The 20,591-nt window shown below is 34.0% G+C and overlaps 1 long non-coding RNA gene across 1 annotated transcript in view; it reads left to right on the top strand.

Annotated features, from left to right (window-relative positions):
* Positions 1 to 20,591, top strand: part of LOC114023195 — a 244,761-nt gene that overhangs the window by 205,694 nt on the left and 18,476 nt on the right. The window contains exon 3 of the long non-coding RNA XR_003566758.1: positions 17,661 to 17,754. This is a non-coding gene — a long non-coding RNA (uncharacterized LOC114023195). The remainder of the gene's footprint in view (positions 1 to 17,660; positions 17,755 to 20,591) is intronic.

The following is a 20,591-nucleotide window of genomic DNA, read 5'->3' as shown; positions in this document are numbered from 1 at the left end:
TTGTACTTTGTCAGAAGACTTTCTGTATCTGTTGAGATAATAAAGTGGTTTTGGATGTTTTTGTTTTTAATGTGATTAATTATGTTGATTGTTTTCCTAATGTTGAACTATCCTGGCGTCTTTCATATAAATCCAATTGGTTACAATGAACAGTTTTTTGCAAATAAATTGCTGCATTCTCTTTGACAGTATATAATTTTAAAATATTGAATGAACATTCATAAATAATATATTTGAGTTCTCTTTCCCTGGTTTAAGTGCTTAATTTTTCTGGGTTTATTAGCATGCCATTTGTCTCATAAAAAGAATTTGAAAAATGCAAAATATCTTCATTTTTTAGAATATTTTAAGGGTATTGGTGCTAATTGTTTTCTTGAAGTTTCATAGAGTTCTCCTTTAAATCCATCAGGACTAAGAGTTTTGTTTTCTTTCATAGTTCCTTTATAGGTAATTATATCTTAATTTGGTATTTGGTATTCTACTAGTTTAGATATTTCGTATTTTTAGAGTAGCAAGTAAAACTGACATTTTCAGACTGATTACATATAACTTTGCAATATAAGAACTGATAATTCTTTTTTTCCTGTCTTGCTTATTGTGATTTCATCTTCACTTTTCAGTTGATTTTTATGCCCTCTTCCTTTTTAATCAGTTTGGTTAAAGTACTATCAATTTCATTAACCTTTTCAAAGAACCAGCTTTTGGTTATTGTTTTTTAATCAGTTCTATACTTTTTTTTTTGTTTCTGAGTTGTTTATTTCTCTGATTTTCAAGATTACAGCTTTTATTCTTGTTTTGATTTTATTCATCTGTTAGGTTTGTAGTTTTTAAAATTCATGTCCAGATGATTAATCATTATTTTTTCTGTTTTCCTAATGTATGTTTTAGGGATTTAATTTTTTTTTCTCTGAGAACTGCTTTAGCTTCAACCTAGAAATTTTGGAATGCTATTTCTTAATATTTCTCACATAATTTTTAATTTGTTTCTATAATTTGTTCTTTGAACTGCTCATTATTTAGGTTTCAGTATTGTCTTTATTTAGATATGTATCTTGTTTGTCATTCCTGAATTGATTACTATTTTTATTACTCTATGGTCTGTAAAGAGTTTTTTTTAATGTTATTTCTGCCTTTCTGCATTGCATGTTTTTGTGGTTTCTGTGTTCCCAGTTTTTGGAGCTTCCATATGGTACCCAAAAATTTGTATATTTTTGAGTGTTCTCATTTAGAAGGGATCGTAAGTCTTTTAGCTCTGATTTTTGAGAAATTTTTTCAATTCTATATTTTTCTTTTTTTTTAATCTTTCCGTTAGATTTATCCAACTCTGACAGATGATTTTTAAAATCTCCTATTATTGTTGTATTGCCTTAAAACGAGATATCTGTAAAACACTGAGTTGGTTTTTTTGGGGGGGGTGTAATTCAGTTCAATTTTCCTTTATGAATTTAGATACTTTATCATCTAGAGCATGTAAGTTTAATATTGATATTGTTTTGTTGTCTGTGGTTCCCAACATAATGTAATTCACCTTTGTTTGTATTTTGGCTTTTTGTTTTTGCTTTGTCTGATAACATGATTGTAATTCTGCTTTTTTGGATTTACCTGAGACATAGTAAATTTTATTCCTGCTGCTCATTTTTATTCCCATTATATTTGCTTTTTAAATATTTTTCTTCTAAGCACTAAGTTGTGGGGTATCATTTTCTCCTCCAGTTTGTCATTCTCTTTATTTTCACTGAATTGTTTCATCCATTCACATTTAAAGTTATATTTTCCTCCATCTTTAGCTCTAGCATTGTGTCTTTTCTAAATTAAGATTTTTTTTGTTCTTCTACTTTTCAGTGAGTTCTCTGTCCCTTAAATTAGTTTTGCCCAATCTATTTTACGGCAACAGTATTCCCACAAATTTTGTTACTCTCCCTCAATTCTCCTTCTCATTTGTCAACCCTTTCTTTAATTTGAGAGTGTTCCTTAGCTTGTTGATTTATTTTTCTTCCTTTTATTTAATTATCTAATTTTTCTTTTCTCTTTCTCAGTTAAGGGGTTAATTTAGATTCTCTTCCTCTATATCTTCTTTTTTTGTTGTTAATTTGATTGTCTTTTTCTGTCCCCTTTCAAAGATGGATTTCTTTACCTTGTTGTATTCATGAATTCTCTTCCTCCTCTTCTAAACAATTTCTGTTATTGCCTTGTGGAACTTGCCCCCTCCCATCTCTTTTTTCCAGAGTGCCTCACTCTTTGAAGTTTCATGAGAGAAGTACTGAGGATACAAGCATTACTCCATGGTAATAATTTCCCTGTGTCTCAAATTATGTGATCCAGTTCTACCCACTTCCCTTCCAGTGATCAATTTCTTTCCTACTTACCATTCAATTTATTTTCTGGGCCCAGGTCCTCCCACCTTTCTATCTTGAGTAGCTCAGTGGCACAGTGGATAGAGTACTGACTCTGGAATCAGGGATGGATGTTCAAATCCATCTTCAAACACTAAATTGATTCTTTTAAATGTTCTAATTTGCTACCTGATCTTTTATTCTTTTGTGAGATTTTATCTTGAAAAATTCCATGGGTAAGTTGCCAGAGCATTAATGGGTTACCAGAACTCCATTGGCCTAAGACCTCTCTAACTTTATAATCTAGCAACTAGCCTGTTTGAAATCTGACATAGTGGTGGGAGAAGAGTGAAAGGAAAGCCTAGGATCTTTGACTTTTGTTTTCTTCCTCATTTTTTTTTCTTTTTCCTTCTTCCTTACCTCTTACATAATGATTCCTTAGGGTGGGGTAGGAGGTTTTGTTTTTTGGGGTTTTTTTCCCCCACTTAGTTCTGCCTATACCAATAAGACTATCCAGTTTAAAAAAAAAAGTATTTAAATGATACAAGGTCATTTAAAAAGTTTTGTAGGGCATTGCCACCATGATAGACTATATCAAGTGATAAGACTAATATCTAATGTTTCCCTAAAACATGGGTTAGTGTAACACCCCACTCCCTGTATTGCCCAAAAAAGCCTGAGTTAGTCCTATACCTTTTGCTTCCCCTTTTAATAGGGAATAGATTCCCTGAAAAGAAACAAAAGTATGTCAGGGCCCTGATTGGCTTCTGCTTCCTTTGACATAGATTCTCAGTCACCTATGGTATAAAAAGTCTCTGTGCCTATCAGATTTAGTGGGTATTTGAGACCACGTAAGTTACAGTTCCTTAGGCTGTTGTCAGACATATTTCCGTAAGACAGGAGAAGCCACCTCTACCCAAGGTGAAACAAAGCACCACTGTAACTCTGGTGCATTCTTTACTGTATGAGGGCAAATTAAACCACTTTTTGTTAACTCTTCAATGATTTACAAGTGATTTATTTTGTCAAAACTCAAACTATACTAATAGGATATTGGGATTCAAGTGACCCCACCCACACCACCTACACAGGTGATCTAAATTCCATGATTTTCAAGTCCACTCCACTTTTCCAATACTCTTGAATGAATGGAAAAAAATTAAAACATTTATTTTAATTTCTTACTCAATGCGAGTCATTTTAGTAATCACTAAAAATACAAAAAGACAGTCACTACTCTCAAGGAACTTACATTTAATAAGAGAAGACCACACAATATAAAGGAGTGGATTTCAAGAAAGGGTGCAGGGCCTGGGAAATTACAGAAATTGTGAGCTCCTGGAATCCAGGAATGATTACTCATCCCAAAACTAGAAAAAGAAGGGAGGTAGGGGTAGAATGTAATAGGAGAATTGCAACAAGATGACCAGAGATGAGCAATTTGATTTCTCTGGGTCAGATTAATCATAGAGAATCAGTATGGAAGAGCTCCAGTTCAGGAAATGGAAAGTCAGGTTGGAAGCAAGAAAGCATGCCATGAAAATTGCTAGAGAACAGCAGTCAGTATGGTAGGTCTGAATTCAACTAGGTGTGAAGAACCAGGTTTGTTCAAGTGGGGCTCCCCAGGACTGGGGGCCATTTTGTATCTCTCTTTGCTTCACAGATTACCGTGGCCAGAAGTTTATTAGCAAGTAAGTTAGTTGTCTTATTTGTCATGAGCCTCTCTGTACTTAGCGCGGTTTGACATAATTTACAAGGACTATATTGGAAGCCTTTTTCTTTTCTTTGCATTTATAATTAGACCCCAAATAAAGAGGAATGAAGAAAAACAACTTGAAGAGACTTCAGAACTCTGATCTATGCAATGTTCAACAATGTCTCCAGCAGACCTACGATAAAACATATTAATCCTCTTCTTGACAGAAAATTGATGGTCTCAAGTACAAAAAATAGGCATATGTTTTTGGACATGGTCACTGGGTAGATTCATTTTGTTTGATTATGCTTAATAGCAGAATGCTTATAACAGAAATATCACCTCCTCCACTTTGTTTTTTAATGATGATGGGTAGGTGGGAGAGGAAGAGTTATCATATATGATAATATGAAATTTTATATTATTTCAATAATATTATCAATAATGTGATATATTATTATATAATGATATGAAAAAAGAGAGGGTCACCGAAAAAATTTTAAAAATGTATAGAAGAGAACATACGGAAGTTCAAAAGGACAGTTTTGAAAGCAGTGTGTGGAGAGAACAGAAATTATGTGCCAGAGGTAGAGCAATCACAAGACAAGAAACCAAGAAACTCAACATGGTGACAGCCTTATTAATTAACATTGGAGAATAATAACTCCTGATTAATCAACTAGTGCATCACTCTTCCCCCATCACAATCTATGGTCCAGCAGATCATACATGCTTAAGCATAGGAATAGTTTAGGAATTTTCTTGCTGCTGTTGTCTTTGCCATCACATGTAACCTCTGCCCTTAGCACATTATTCCTTTGCATCAAGCAGCAGACCTCAGCTCTGCCCAGCCATATACAGAGTAGGAGGAAGTATAAAGGGATCAGCCTTTACTTTACCTGGCCTAGCCCTTAGATTAGGGAACTCCAAGTAGGCAGAAACTCTGTGTATTGTACCCATTCTACCCTTCTGCATACCTGCAAAAATGGAAAACACTGACTTAGCCAAGTCAGGGTCCTTAATAACAGAACAAAATGGGGCCGGAGACTAGTGTGTAGTTCTTTAACAGGTGTGAGGAAAAGAGAACTGGAATCCAGCTGGGGCCAGTTTTGTTCACCTAAGGATTATTTGGACAGGGACAGAGGCTAGGAAAAAATGAATTCTCTAATCTGGGAGGAGGCTGAAACAGCTTTGAGGTTCAGCCCAACTATCAAAGGTTAAGGAGACAGAAATTGAATGACAGGATTTTTTTTTATTAATTTATTTTGATTTATCAATAATCACATATGCTTTTGAGTTTTAAATTTTTCTCCCCCTTCCTCCCCACCACCCTCCCCAAGACAGCACACAATCTGATATAGGCTATACATTTACATTCATATTAAACATATTTTCACATTAGTGATGTTGTAAGTAGAAATTAAAACCAATAGGAGGAACCATCAGAAAGAGGAAACAAAACTCAACAGAAGAGAAAAAAAATAACAATTCAGCTTCCATAGTTCTTTCTTTGGGTGTGGATAGCATTTTCCATCACAAGGCCTCTGGAGATGTCTTAGATCCTTGTATTGCCAGGAAGGGTCAAGTTTATCAATATTAGTCATCACACAACATGGCTGTTGGTGTGTACAACGTTCTCTTGGTTCTGCTCACTTCACTCAGCATCAGACCATACAAGTTTTCCCAGGTTTTTCTGAAGTCAGCCTGTTCATCATTTCTTATAGCACAGTGACAGGATTATTTAATGGAAAAGGGTCTCAGTAGGGAAAAAATTTCAATTAAAAACCTAGATCGAATACAGAAAAAAAAATCAACAGAGTATCCCTTAAAATAAGGGAAGATGAATACCAAGCCATCTAAAAGACTGTTAACATCTCTAAAGAAATATTGCAAGGTAAGGAAATTGAAACCCAAGGAAACACAGAATCCCATATATTCCCCAAACAGCATGGAACCACACAGTAGGTTGTGTCAGAATGGTTCAAGAGAAAATTGAATCATGAGAGAAGACATAAGGGAACAAATGTTAGACTTTATGGGCTGCACTTAAGAAACAATTAGCAGAATAGAAAAACTTGAATCCATAATAGTTATTCTAGCCAAAGAAGAGACAACAGTTTGGGAATACATATAAACTGAAGTGAAGATTATTTGGGAAGAAGAGAGACAAAAAGCCACACTCTTAAAAGAACGCATGATCCATCTACTAGTAAAGCACGTTGATCTCGAAGACAGGATTCAGAGACAACTCAGGCCTCCCAGAAGAACTTAACAAGATGACAAGTCAAAAAACCTCAACATTGTAATATGAGAAATAATATAAGAAAACTGTTCAGATCTGAATACAGAAAAGAGAGCACCACAGATTGCAGAGAAGCATCCCATCACTTAAATTATAAGACGTGTATTGGTTAAATTTCACAATTCCAATAACAAACAACAAATTCTGCAGGCAACCAGGAAAAAACCTTCATACATAAAGGAAACAAAATTGAAATAACACAACTATTTTACATTCACTAAAAAAAACAGTGAAAGGAATGGAATAAATTCTAAAAAGCAAAGGGGTCAGGCTACAGCCCAAAATGATGTAGTTTTCAAATTTGACTGTCTAATCTTCAATGAAAAAAGATGAATGTTCAATAAAACCATTCCTACCAAAAAAAAAAATAAAACCATGAGCAGATTGTTTGACATATAGAGAGATACCTTAAACAACAGAAATACAAAAAAAAAAAAATACGGTTGAGAAGGAAAGCATAAGAGTAATGAAATAGATTGTTAAAAGAAAAAAAAAAGAACAGTAAAGATACTTATTGGGCATTAATAACAACCAAAGATTATCCTAAAAGAGGATCATTGCGATTTCTTTCTAAAAGTACAAAAGGGCACCACCCAGACTGCACCAGGTGGCTAATAGGAGAGAAAAGGAGAATACTGCAGTGGCTAGAATACTGGGACTAGGGTCAGGAAAATGTATTCATGTGTGACCTCAAACACTCATTCTCTCTGTGTGTGATCCTGGCATATCACTTAACCTCTGTTTGCCTCTGTGGCCTCACCTTAAAATGGGGGTAGGATTATTGTGAAGATCAGTCAACAAACATTTATTAAGCACTGCTAAGTGCTAAGCACTGCGCTAAATGCTTAGGGATACAAATATGCAGAAAGAAAGACATTCCCTGCTTTCAAAGAGCATGCAATATAATGAGGGGGGAGCCAGCACATAAAAGAAAGCTAAAAAACCAGGAGATGAGGGAAAACCTCTGCTTAAATGGAGGTTTTGGAGTTTATGGTTCCACCTTCCAATCAAAGGAACAGGAAGTGGTGATGAAGGGGAGTGCCAAGGTTGAAGACGGGATTAAATGAGATAATATTTGTGAAGAATTTAGTGCTTTGTAAATGCTTGTTCCTTTCCCTTTACCACTTTTTAACACTCCCCTGAGAAGCCAAAGAGGGACTTGAAGATCCTGGGCTCTGAAATTCAAAGATCTAAGGTGGTAATGATAAAGGCAAGATCCTTTAGGACCCAGGGCAAGATCAAACGTTATTGACTGATGCTGGTGACAGAGAGCATCCTTGTTTCAGACCTGAACTTAACTGAAAAGGCTTCTAACTCATTCCCATTACAAATAATGCTTGCTGGTAGTTTTAGATAAATGCTTTTTATCAGTTTAAGAAATTATACATTTATACCAATGCTTTCAAGAGTTTTTAATGGAAATAATTGTTGTACTTTATCAAAACCTTTTTCTACATCTATTGATATAATCATGACTTTTTTTACTTTTATCATTAATGTAATCAATTATGTTAATAGTTTTCCTTATGTTAAATCATCCCTGCATTCCTAGTATAAATCCCACTTGATCATAATATATAATCTTTGTAATATAGTGTTGTAATCTTTTAGCTAGTATTATATTTAGGATTTTTGCATCCATATTCATTAATGAAATTGGCCTGTAATTTTCTTTCTCTGTTTTTACACTTCCTGGTTTGGGTATCAGTATCCTATTTGTTTCATAAAAGGAGCTTGTAGGATTCTTTCTTTACCTATTATTCCAAATTTTTTATTAATTTTAGAATTATTTGATCATTAAATGTTTGATAGAATTCACTTGTAAATCCATCTAGTCCTGGTGCTTTTTTCTTAGGAAGCTCATTTATGGCCTGTTCAATTTCTTTTTCTAAAATAGGTCTGTTTAGATATCATATTTCCTCTTCTGCTAATCTATTATAAATACCCGAATTAACTATAAAGGGCATATTTAAAAAGATGCTATCTGCATCCAGAGAAGGAACTAATAATACATAGAAGTATGTATAGAATAGTTTTACATACATACTTATTTGAGTCTTCGGGTAGCCATCTCTTAGGTTGAGGTTGAAGAGAGGCAGAAAAAAAGTGGGGGGAGGAAATTTACATGAAAACTTTGTTGTATACATAAACAGAATAGCAAGTTTTACGTAATGAATTTAGAGTTTCATGTACAATCATCTTTTTTATTGTACTGTGTTATGGAAATGCTTGTTTTATACCAGACCTGCACAACTTGGCAGTAGGTAGGGGCCAAAATTAAAATAGGCTGAACTTAAAATAGGCAGATAGGTTTTTAACAGCTCACTTTCCAAGTAAAGGTATAATTAAAGATTAAACTATTTTGCAAATAAACTATATTTTTAAAAGGGAAGTTTCAATTAATATCAATTACACCGATTAAGATTTTTATTTATCATGAAATCACATTAATGTTAAAGTTACTTTGCTAAGTGGTACAAGTTTTATTACATTTTTTAGGTTTTCTTACTGCTTACATTTAGTTAATGAAATGTATTATACTGCTTGTCAGCAATCAGTTCTTCATACTCTGGAATCATATTTGAAATAAATTTCTTTAGAAATCTGAAAGCTAACCTTAGTAGCCACCTCATTTTCTGAGTTTACTTTCTTGAAAAACCGTTGTTCCCCACTGAGATTTTTCAACAATTTGGATGCTTTAATTTATTTTTCATTGGTGTCCAATTTGCTTAAGTCAGGATGTTTTGATTCGAAATGGCGACGAAGATTGTATTCCCTCAGAACGGATCTTACTTCTGGGCAAACAAGGCACAATATTTTTCTCTTGTGTAAATAAACAGGTATTTACTTGTCCTCTCCAAATTAAACACTTTACATTCTGATTTGATCTTCCATTTCTTTTTATCATCCATTTTACAAAGTCACCCCCAAAACTTTAATGTTAGAACCAAAAAAATCTCCACAGCAACTGCTTATATACAGAGAAGTACTGAAATGAATGTCTGACCTTGGAGTGAGCACCAGTCAGTCATGTAACTTGGCCGCCATGCAGTGAGGGGGGGAGGAAGCCCTTGCGTTGTTGCCACTCAACACATAGGGGACATTAGCTGCATTGGCACGTGGCTGCACTCACTTTGTCCCTGTTCAACATGAGTAACAACCAAAAAAATGATGAAAAGATACGACTCTTGCTCCTCTCAGACTAGAGACAGACTGACAGTGATTGGTTGCTGTGGAGAGAGTGCACAGTGGCAATCCACTTGCCAAGTTACAGGATGGGCACCATAGTGATTAGTAGAAGGCAGGTTAAGTGGGGCACAAAGTACTCATTACATCTTTACTTTCTTTTACATCTTATACATCTTTAGTGTGCTGCCCCAAATCCTTTGGCGAGCTGCAAGCAGCCCGTGGATCATGTTTGCAGGCCTGTTTTGTACCATAAATTTAAAAGAAAAATAAATTTAAATTAAAAAAACAAAACCTACTCATTCAAAAATGTAGTAAAGAGTGTAGTCTGGCCCTGGGACAAAGTCCCCTTTTAGGGACTAAAGCTAGAGCGATAAATAAATAAAACAACAACCTGTATAAAAAAAAATTGCAAAACTCACTCCGTAACAGCTATCAGCAGAGACTTAAAGCAAAGAAATAGATTTTCCACAAGGACTATAGAAATGCCTACAACAAGTAAAGCATGAAATAAAACCTCTAGACAAAAAACTTAGGTGAGTAAGTAGCTTGGAGGAAAAAGTGGTCAGCCTTACCCAAGATATGAAATCTTTGAATACTAAACTTAAACCAAACAGAAATCAGTGATTTCAAAAGACACTAAGCAATATTAGGACAAAATGCATTACAAATAATAAAAGAAAATGTAAGATCTGATATCAAAAACAGCTGACTTGAAATAGAGGCCAAGGAGCAATCATTTAGGAAACATTGGTTGCCACCAAAAAATGATTTTTTTTTTAAAGCCTAGACACTTTTTCAAGATAAATAAATGAATATATGAATGCAATATATTAGCTCCAGTGACCATTAGTGTTCCTCAAAAAAGAGAGAGCCTGGGACAGTTAGGTGGCACAGTGGATAGAGCACCAGCCCCAAAGTCAGGAGGACCCGAGTTCAAATGTGGCCTCAGACTAAACACTTGACACTTACTAGGTGTGTGACCCTGGGCAAGTCACTTAACCCCAATTGCCTAAAAAAAGAGAGAGAGAGAGAGAGCCATTGAAACATTTTTAAAGGTCCAGAGAAGTTCAGAAGGTACAGAAGTACAAGGCAGTTCTGAAAATAATGTGTAGAATGTATTATATACTTTTAAAAGTAAGCAGCATGAAATGGAGATTCAAAATCTATAGAATTCCCTGCTCTCCCATTCTTTGAATAGCAAATCCTCTTTTGGTGTTTAAGTTCAAAAAAATTTTTTTTAAATTTTAAAAAGAAAAGCTGTAAGTATAGCTCAATTTTATTAAAATGTGCATATAACAATAGCATGAAAATATTCACCTATGGAGATTACAAAAGTCTTTAGCTTTCTGATAGTAATCAGACTAGCACTTTTCTAAACATTTGCAGTCAAAATTAGAATGGAGTCATATATTTTATATGCAAGGAATAAAATTCATACTTTTTTCAGGAAAAGTATAAAAATGTACTTAACAATGCATTTGTCATGTTTCAGAAAAATCTGATACTTTTTTAATTCTGGTTACACCTCTGCCTTGGTCTTTATGTGGTAGCTTGTAATTGTTTTAGGTATAATTAGTATTGTCAAAGACAGTAACCCAAAACATCTTGAATACATCAGTCACTGCTTTCAGAAAGAGGGCTTTTAAACTTTTTTTTCCTCCTAAAATAAAAATATGAATGGAATCATGAACTTTTTTTCTTTATTCATATAGCTAGAAGAGGTATTTCAGAATCTTTCATCAAAAAATTCCAAATACCTTCCATGAACAAGAGCAATTTTTTTTTTATTTCCCTGAATGCTATTGATCATTAGGATAGTGAGGGAATGTGAGGGAAAAGTTGAAGAAGAGGCCCCATTGCCAGCTGTACTTGTTCCCTCCGAGGAATATATGGGGAGAAGATCCTGTGGTGAATTTGTGCTGTGATAGCACTTTCCTTGTAGTTGTGCCTGGTGGCCTCATCGAAAGGATGAAACAGTAAATGTGTGTGTATATATACAGTATTTTACACATGTCTGTATAATTTTATTTTAGCCTACTTTAGGCAAGAATAGTTTTAGAATCACATTAGCACCACCCATTCAAGAAAAGTGATGATATGTCACATAAATCTCTTAATTGGCACTCTATAAACCAGAACTATTTCTTCACTGACACTTTTTAAAACCTTGTCTTTGGCTATAGTTCCAAAATGTGACATAGCAAAAACTGTTCTTGTGATGATGTCCAAAATGTCTGCACGATCAAGGTCTTTTCCGAAGAGTAGACCTTCTTGAGTTCTAAATTATATTATCCATTCTTTCCATCCCTCTGTGGATTAAAAAGTTTGTTTAAAATTGGAAAAGAGAACATTTCTAGTATCTTTGTAATTTTAGCCCCAGGTTACAATTTTTAACATTTTATGTTGCGGGTTTTTTCCTGAATGGGTTTGTTTTGTTTTGTTTGGGGGGAGGGGAGATTTTTTGTTTCCCTTTCTTTTGTTTGGCATTCTCATCTTTGGAAGATGTACATAAAATAGTGATTAGCTATTGACAAATTATTGCAAATTATTTTGAATGTCATTTTAAAATAATTTAATATCAAAACTTGTACATCATCTTGAAATAGTATTTGCTAAATATAAGTTGGTAAGGTGCTTAACATGTTAGAAAATTATCTAAACAGTTTGTCTGATAGGAGTTAGTTTCTTATACTTAAGGAGCAAGTTTGTCGATTTGGATTTTTTTCTTAAAGAAAACTGGTGCACTTTTTACTACTACCATTCCTGCCTCACAAACCCCTTTGCCCTTTTACTTTATGTGAGTGACAGTGTTAAGAATGCATCCCTGCTGCTGCATGTTGTAGAAAGTGTAACAGATGTACAACTTTGCTCCTCCGGGCATTAGCTCTGTAACATTGGAGAAATCATTTGATTTGTCTTGACTTCAGTTTCCTTCTTTGTAAAATGGGGCAATTATGCTAGCCAGCCTCCAAAGTCTCTTACATGTAAGGGAGTATGTTTCTCTGAACTTTTTTTTTTCTTCTTTCTAGCCAGAAATTTTGCAAGAGAAACCTTTTAGTTTGTAAAGACAAGAATATATTGTTTTTGATTGGAACATAAAGTTTTGCCTGCTTATAAGAATTTTTAAATCTAAAATGTTGACAACCTACTTCGAGTTACTTTTGGTTTGTTATAATTGTGCCTGCTAAATTAAAGGAAAATAATTCTAGCCATTTTTTTTCTTTTTTTAAAAAAATTGACTTTATATGAGATAAAAATCAGGCCTGCACAGCTTATATGTTTGAGAACGGGTGCATTGTCCTTTCCAAGTAAAATGTAAAAGATTTAAAATTTAGAGGCAATATTGGTTTAAATATATTTGAAGTTTCAAGTTAATCTTTTTTAACCATAGAAATGCAAGGTAATCGGGGTTTATTTGGTTGTTTTGTCCTTTTACATCTTGTGTTACTGGTTGCCTCTTTTGAAGGCAATGAAAATTTTGAGTATGTAGTTTTCCTAAAATCAGCAGGGAAGTATGGTTTGCTGGGAAGAGTTCTAAAAGTCCAAATCTCAACGCAAATACTTAATAGCTATATGATTTTAATTTTCTAAGCTTTCATTTCTCCTTTTTGTAAAATTGTAATGATAATATCTTACCAATTTCCAGGGCATCTTTCAGAAAAGCTCCTTGTAAACACTAAAGCATAAATAAATGTGTTGTTGTTATTATTGTCATTTTTGCAATTCAATATATTACAAGCCCATTTGCCATAAATCAGTTTTCTTGCTAGTTTGTTGACATGTTTTTTTAAGACCTTTCCTAAGTTACTGTGAATCAGAGATAGAAAATCATCCCTTAAATCATCAAATCCACTTGAATCATAAAATGAGGAGGGGGTTCATGAAGTCATGTAGATCATCCTATAGTTAGAATGCATGCAAGTCTTATTAGATTGGAATAGATGAAATAGTTATTAAGTAAGTACAGTATGTGATTGGTTCAATGACAATTTGATTATTTTTCTGATAGAATAATTAGTGGTTATACTAGTACTTCATGAATTTTGCCTTTGTGGGCAATTAAAATTTAATCCAACTACTTCATAAAATTAGCTAGTTTTGAATGACAAATACTTTTAAAATTGAAAATGTTAAGAATGCCCTTTTGTAGCATATCAGAAACTGATAATTTCAAATTTTCATTTAGAATTTTTTTATAAAACTGCACAAAAAATAGATATCAAGCTTAAAGTATACTCTGTTTTGTGACTTGGTACAGATTATTTTCATGTGGTTTATTATCAAAATCATGATTTACAATTTTGAAAGATCACTGAATCTCAGAATTAGAAAGGACTTCCAGATCTGTCATAGCCATTTAGGTGAACTCATACCCGAACAAATATCCCTTTCTATAATTTACCTGACAAGTGTTGTCCATTGCTTTAAAACCTCAATTGAAGAGGAATCTCCTATCTTCCAAGACAGATTTCCATTTTTCATAATGTGATATGAACTCATCTCTTGCCATTCTGTTTACCCTCTTGGATTCTCTCCTATTTATCACTGACCTTCCTAAGATGTGGCGTTGAAAACTGAACATAGTACTTCAAATGTGCTCAGACTAATGTAGAATATACCAGAACTATAAACCTTCCTGGTCCTTTAAAACATTATATGTTTCTTAATACAGCCAAAATTCAGATTACTTTTCTTTGCTGCTTTTTTCCACTTTTAATTCATATTGAGTTTACAATCCACTAAAATCCTTAGAACTTTTTCAAAAATGAATTACTTTTAAACCATGCTTGACCCATCAACTTCTGAAGTTAATCTTTTTAGTTAGTCCAACTATAAGACTTAAATTTTATTTCTATTAAATTTATTCTTCCATTTGGCCCAGTGTTCTTACCTGTCAAGATTTTTTAAAATCTTGACTTTGTCATCTAATGTGTTCAATAGTTTGTGTCGTGAACAAGTTAAAGCAATATATATAATATATATTTCTTTTTTTATAAATTTTCTTTTTTATTTTGAACTCTGTAATTATCAACAAACATGAACAGTTCACTATACAAAGAACAGCAAAACAGCATTGTATAGGAAACTGTGAAACCTCTATTGTATACTTTTTTTAACCAATGTATTTAACACTATAGTAACCAAACTGCCCTGCTCTGCTTTACTCTATTCCCCTTCAGAATTTCCTTCTGCTTTTTTCTTGTATTTTAAAATGTTTTATCCACACTTCTACATTTTCTTTTTCTTTCTTTTTTTTTTTAAGCATTATTGCTACCTACCAACTCCTTCAGACTCCTTTCCCCTTAGAAGCACTCCTTTATGACAAGTAATGTATAGCCAAGCAAAACAAGTTCCCACACAGTGCATCTGTATTCCATTGCCTTGGCCAAGAGATAGATGGGAAACATGCTTCATTAGTCTTCTACAGGCATGGCTGGTCTTTGTGTACTCTAGAGTTTTTATGTGTTTTCAAATTGTTTTCCTTTACATTTCTGTAGTCATTCCATGATTTTTTTTTTATTTGTTTCTGCTCACTCAGGATCATATCATAAAAGTTTTCCTGGGTTTCTCTCTAGTCAACACATTTATCATTTTTCTTTTCTTTCTTTTTTTTTTTTTGCTCAACAATATTTCATTACATTCATGTACCATAATTTGTTCGCTTATTCCCTAACTGATGAGCACTCACTCCTTTTACAGCAGAATGCCATAACAAAAATTGTTACTATAAATATTTTTTGCACGTGGGACCTTTCTCTTTGACCTCTTGGGGATATATGCCTAATAATACTAGCAGGGGAGCACAAAGGATGCACAATTTAGTGACTTTGGGAGTATAATTCCAAAATGCTTTCCATAATGGTTGATTCGCATCTCTACTAATAGTACATCAATATTCCTGCCCTCTTATAGCCTCTCCAACAGTTGCCATTTTCCTTTTTTGTCATCACCTTGCGAGTCTGAAAAGTGTGCGGTTCAACTTCAGAGTATTTTTAATTTAGTTTTATAATTAATTTTAGTTCAGTACATTTTATTTTAAATTTCTCTTATTATGTAGATTGTTGACTGACAGTAGTGGTGTGAAGCTCAGACAGAAATGGGGCCACTAAACGTACCTAAGGATATCTACTTGCATATTCACTTAGAAAACCAGATAGTAGCATCTTCTATGCCCTGTTATATTTTCATTTTGTGAAATATTTCCTATTTAATATGGTTTAGGACACAGTCCTGAGTGTTGCCAAGGTGTGTTTGACACTTCTCATTTAGAGGATTATTTTTTCCTATGGTTGCTGATAGTTTGTGTTTCTTCTTTTGAGAACTTGCTGTTCATATCTTTGACCATTCCAATAGTAGAGAATGGTTCTTGGTCTTATATATATTTTTATCAATTCACTGTATATCTTGTATCTATCAGATCTTTATTGGAGAAATTTGCTGCAAAGATTTTTCCTGTTTACTCTTTCCCTTTAAATTCTAATTGCACCAATTTTTTTATGTGGAAAAGCTTTATGGCTTTATGTAATCCATTATTAGCCTCTCTATCCTTTATAGACTGTCAAGAATTTGCCTCTTATGCATAGTTCTAAATAGTATCTCCTCTTCAATTCTAATTTGTTTATAATATGACTTTTTATCTTTAGATCATATATTGATTTACAGCTGAATATGCAAGGTGTTGACCCAAACCTAATTTCTGCCAGGCTGCTTTCCCTTTTTCCCAGCATTTTTGTGCTTAGCCCCAGTAGTTGAAATGCTTGGTTTTATCAACTACTAGCTAACTATGATCAATTACTCATCAGTCTTGTGTAACTTATCTATTCTACTCGTTACGTTTTCTAGTTTTAAAGATTTTCAAATCTTTTAAAAATCTGTTTGGTTTTTCTTTAATTGCTTTTTAGTAGGTGGAGATATGTACATCCAGGTTCCTTTCCTTAACACTTTATCGTTTCTCTTGATGTTCCTTTCTGCTTCTTCCTACAAATGACATTTGTCCTGTTTTTTTTTCCTAGTTCTATTAAGTAACCTTTAGTACATTGATATGGCATTGAATCTCTAAATTAACAGTCGTTTTTATTATTTTAGCACAGCCCAATTAGACAATTAAAATATCCCCAATTATTTAAGTTTGTCATTGTTTCTGTAGAGTGTTTTCCAGTTGCATTTGTATTGACTTTTCCTTTATCCAGATCATTGGTCATTGATAAAAATGTTAGTCAGTGTTAATCAGTTAATAAGCAAGCACAGATTATCTGGGACAATCCATAAGAGATACTATTACTTTTCATGAAATCGTTATTGACTTTTTTTTTCTCTTGCCATTTAGCCAGCTCCAAATCTACCTAATTGTCCAGCCTACATTTCTCCATCATTTCCATAAGAGTACTATAATGGATCTTATCAACTTCTTTAATAAAATATTATATGCTCTAACTGCAGCATTCTCTTGACCTACTATAAGGTTAGTAGCCATATGGGGGCAGCTAGGTGGTGCAGTGGATAGATCACTGGCCCTGAAGTCAGGAGGACCTGAGTTCAAAACCGGCCTCAGACCAAACACTTGACACTTACTAGCTGTGTGACCCCGGGCAAGTCACTTAACCCCAACTGCCTAAGCCAAAAAAAAAAAAGATAAGTAGCCATATCATCAAAAAGGAAGGGAAAAAAAGCTATTTGGTCAAAGTCTGGGTCTGAAAGGGTGTGTATTGATCGGAGTCACAGGAGAAGTAAAAAGTAGTTCAGGGGAATAGGTCCTAGATCTGGAATGGGCCTTAGATCTAATGAGGTGCTGTCACTTTATAGACAGAGACCATGAGACCCAGAAAGGTTCAATGATTTATTCAAGATAACATGGAAGGTATTAAATGGGAGAACTGGGATTAAAATCTAGGTAATCTCACTGCAAATCTAATTTTCTTTCCATTATGCTAAACTGATTCTTTGTGTGAAGTTGTGATCTTTAGCCTACATTTTTTGCACAGAATATATCTTATGCTGAATAAGTTAAAAAGTAACACCTCATATTTTCCACAAATTTGTTAAAGAAAATAACAGGACAGTTATAGGATTTCTTTATATGTTACATGGAAAAATATATTTACTCTCAAATTAATTGTATACTTTTATGTTTTTTCTTTAGGAGCTCACAGAGAATGTTACTTCCTGGGTGTATGAAAAAGATGTGGAAAATTTTATTGTTTATAGACAAGAACTCTCAAATTTAGCCAGTCAAGGTAGGTAATAACTCTAGTTTTGTAAATTATTCCATAAAATTTTTAGACCTATCACAGTTTCATTTGGCATAATTAATTGGAACATTCACCGCATTGGCCATACCTTTATGGTTTCACATTCACGAGCACATCCTCATTCTCTAACACCCCTTGACAGAAAGTAATTTCCAAATAACTGACATGTCAATAAACATAAATTATAAGTAAGTGAAAGTAAAAAATTAAAAGTGAATAAAGTAACTTCCCTTTGAAAATTTCTATCTTTATTTTCCTCCAGTTTGCACTTACCCATCCTAAGCTCCTAGCTTCTTTCAGTATGACTGATTCAAATTTTAGCTTCAAGTCCAACAAAAAAGGTGTCCTAAGATCTCTGGGTTCATGGATAAGTCAAATATGGAGTAGAATCTTTCCCCCTTTTCTTTTTTAAAGATAAAAATATTTTTGAATATAACCATTTTAACTTTTTGATTGATGGTATTATAGCTTGATATTTTTGCCTCATTACATTTTTTGCTATTATTATCATCATCAAAAACTCTAACTAAAAATTTAATTTTATAGGTCTCATTCATTTCTGCCCCTTATCCCCACATGGTTATTTTGGGTTGTTACTTGATGCTATTTTCACAAACGTTTCTAATTAGTTTTGTTAATCTCTTTTGTCTTTGTGACTTACTAGAACTTTCAGATAAAGAACATCTCAAATTATTTTGGATTTAACATCATTTCATAGACTTTTTTTCCCATCCTAATTCATAGTGAGATAGGAAGAAGAAAAATATTTCATTGTCCCTTGGGGAATTGACACCTACCCTGACCACACAATTGGTTAATTCAGTTCTGTTCTTGATAATCTCCTTAACCCCATGCATCTGTTCTCTTTCTTCTGAATATGTTTATGCCAACATCAAAAAGAGAGTACATTGTATAAATGAAAATTTGTTTAATATTATCAAGTGGTTTGGAAATCTCTCTGTGTTTTTACTTGACACGTTTAAGCAAACAGCAAATCAGAAAGCATTTATTAAGTTTTAAGCTCTGGGAACACAAATAGAAGCAGAAAGACATTCCTTGCCCTTGAGGAGCTTACATTCTCATAGGGTAACACAGCACATAAAAGAAAGCTAAAAAGTAGGAAAGAAGAGCAAGGAAAGGAGGAAAGAGACCATTCCTACAGGGGCGTCATAGAAAAGGTCTGGAGAGTGCAGCCTGGAAAGCAATGAATGCTAACCTGGGTGTCCTTCTTCAGATGGAAGGTCTAGGAGAAACCAGTCAATCAAAGGGAGAAGTTTAGGGGTGGAGGAAACTTTAGTATGAAAAGTCCAGCGACAGAGTAAACTTACAGCCTGAAGAAATTTCTGTAACATGCATGGTAGAGGAAGTACAAGGACTTTACAGGCCAAGATAGTAGATAATCACTGTATTTCATAAATTCACTTAAATAAGAAAAAAAAACTGGCTTTGGAACCTTGAAACCAAAAGATAAGAAGTCAGACATATCTTTAGGAGACATTATGTGTCATCATTAAAAATATATGCAGTGGTTCCTTTTTTCTCTGAGAAAATGATAACCATCATTTCATTGCATTCATATTACTCTCATTTATTTAAAATGAATCTTTTCTTCTAGTAGCAAATATTGAATGTCAGAAGTAACTATATTCTTGAAAGAAAAAAATCCAAAGCTAGTTTTTTGTTCATATTACAATATGGAATATGGGGACTTGACTACTTTAAACACACTGTCCCTTTCCCATTTTCACTTTAACCACTGCAATCACACTCTCCCCCCCATCTTCTGTCCCTGTCTACTGATCATTCCTTTCCTAAAGCCTTCAAACATGCCCATGTCTGCTTCATCCTTAAAAAGCCTTCGCTAGACCCTACCATCCCCTCAGGCTGTCTTCCTATATTTCTCCTCCTTCTTTTTTCAGCCGAATTTCTAGCAAAATTTTTCTATTCTAGTTTCTTAATTTATTTCTTCTCACTCCTCAACCCTTTGCAGTCTGACTTCTGATTTTTCTGTCAGCTGTAACTGCTCTCACCAAAGCTACCAGCAATCTCTTAATTCAGAATCTGAGGGTCTTTTCTTAGGCCTCTTACCTATTTTTTTCTTTCATTTCCTAATGATGAATGCCGTCTTCTCCTGGATGCTCTCTTCTCTCTAGGAGGTTTTCATGGTACTGCTTCCTTCTGGTTCTCCTACCTTTCTTACCTCATTTCTTGACTCATCATCTGTATCATATCCACTTATTTTGGCTGTATTCCAAGTCTCTGTTCTGAACCCTCTGCTCTTTCCATATCTGCTCACTTAATGATTTCATCAACTGTCATTGTTTTAAGTACAACCTTTTTCCTGAACTTCGTTCCTGCATCACCTGTTTATTGGACAATTTGAACTCATCATGTCAAAAGCAGAATTTGTTAACTTCCCTTGCTCTCAAATCTACCCCTCGTCCAAAATTCTCTGTCTTTTAAAAAGACACCACCATTCTTCCAGTAAACCATCCTCAGTATCATCCTTTATTCCTCACTCTCCTTCACCCCGCATATTCAGACAGTTGTTAAATCTTGATATTTCTGTCTCCATAATATCTCTAACATCCATACCTTCAGTCACTCCTTGCCCACACTATTGGAATTGCACTTGATTGGTCTCCATGCCTCAAGTCTCTTTCTACTCAAATTTGTCATCCACACAGCTCCCAAAAATACAGATCTGACAATGTTTTTCCCATACTCAGTAAATTCCAGAAGCTTTCTTTTGTCTTGAGGATAAAATGTAAACTCCTCTGTTTGGCTTTTTAAACCTTTGATAGCTTAGCCCCAATCTGTCT

Source organism: Vombatus ursinus, unplaced genomic scaffold (genome assembly GCF_900497805.2).
Source record: "Vombatus ursinus unplaced genomic scaffold, bare-nosed wombat genome assembly UNPS02014816.1, whole genome shotgun sequence".
Lineage (NCBI taxonomy): Eukaryota > Metazoa > Chordata > Mammalia > Diprotodontia > Vombatidae > Vombatus > Vombatus ursinus.
This window is presented reverse-complemented; position numbering and strand designations above follow the sequence as displayed.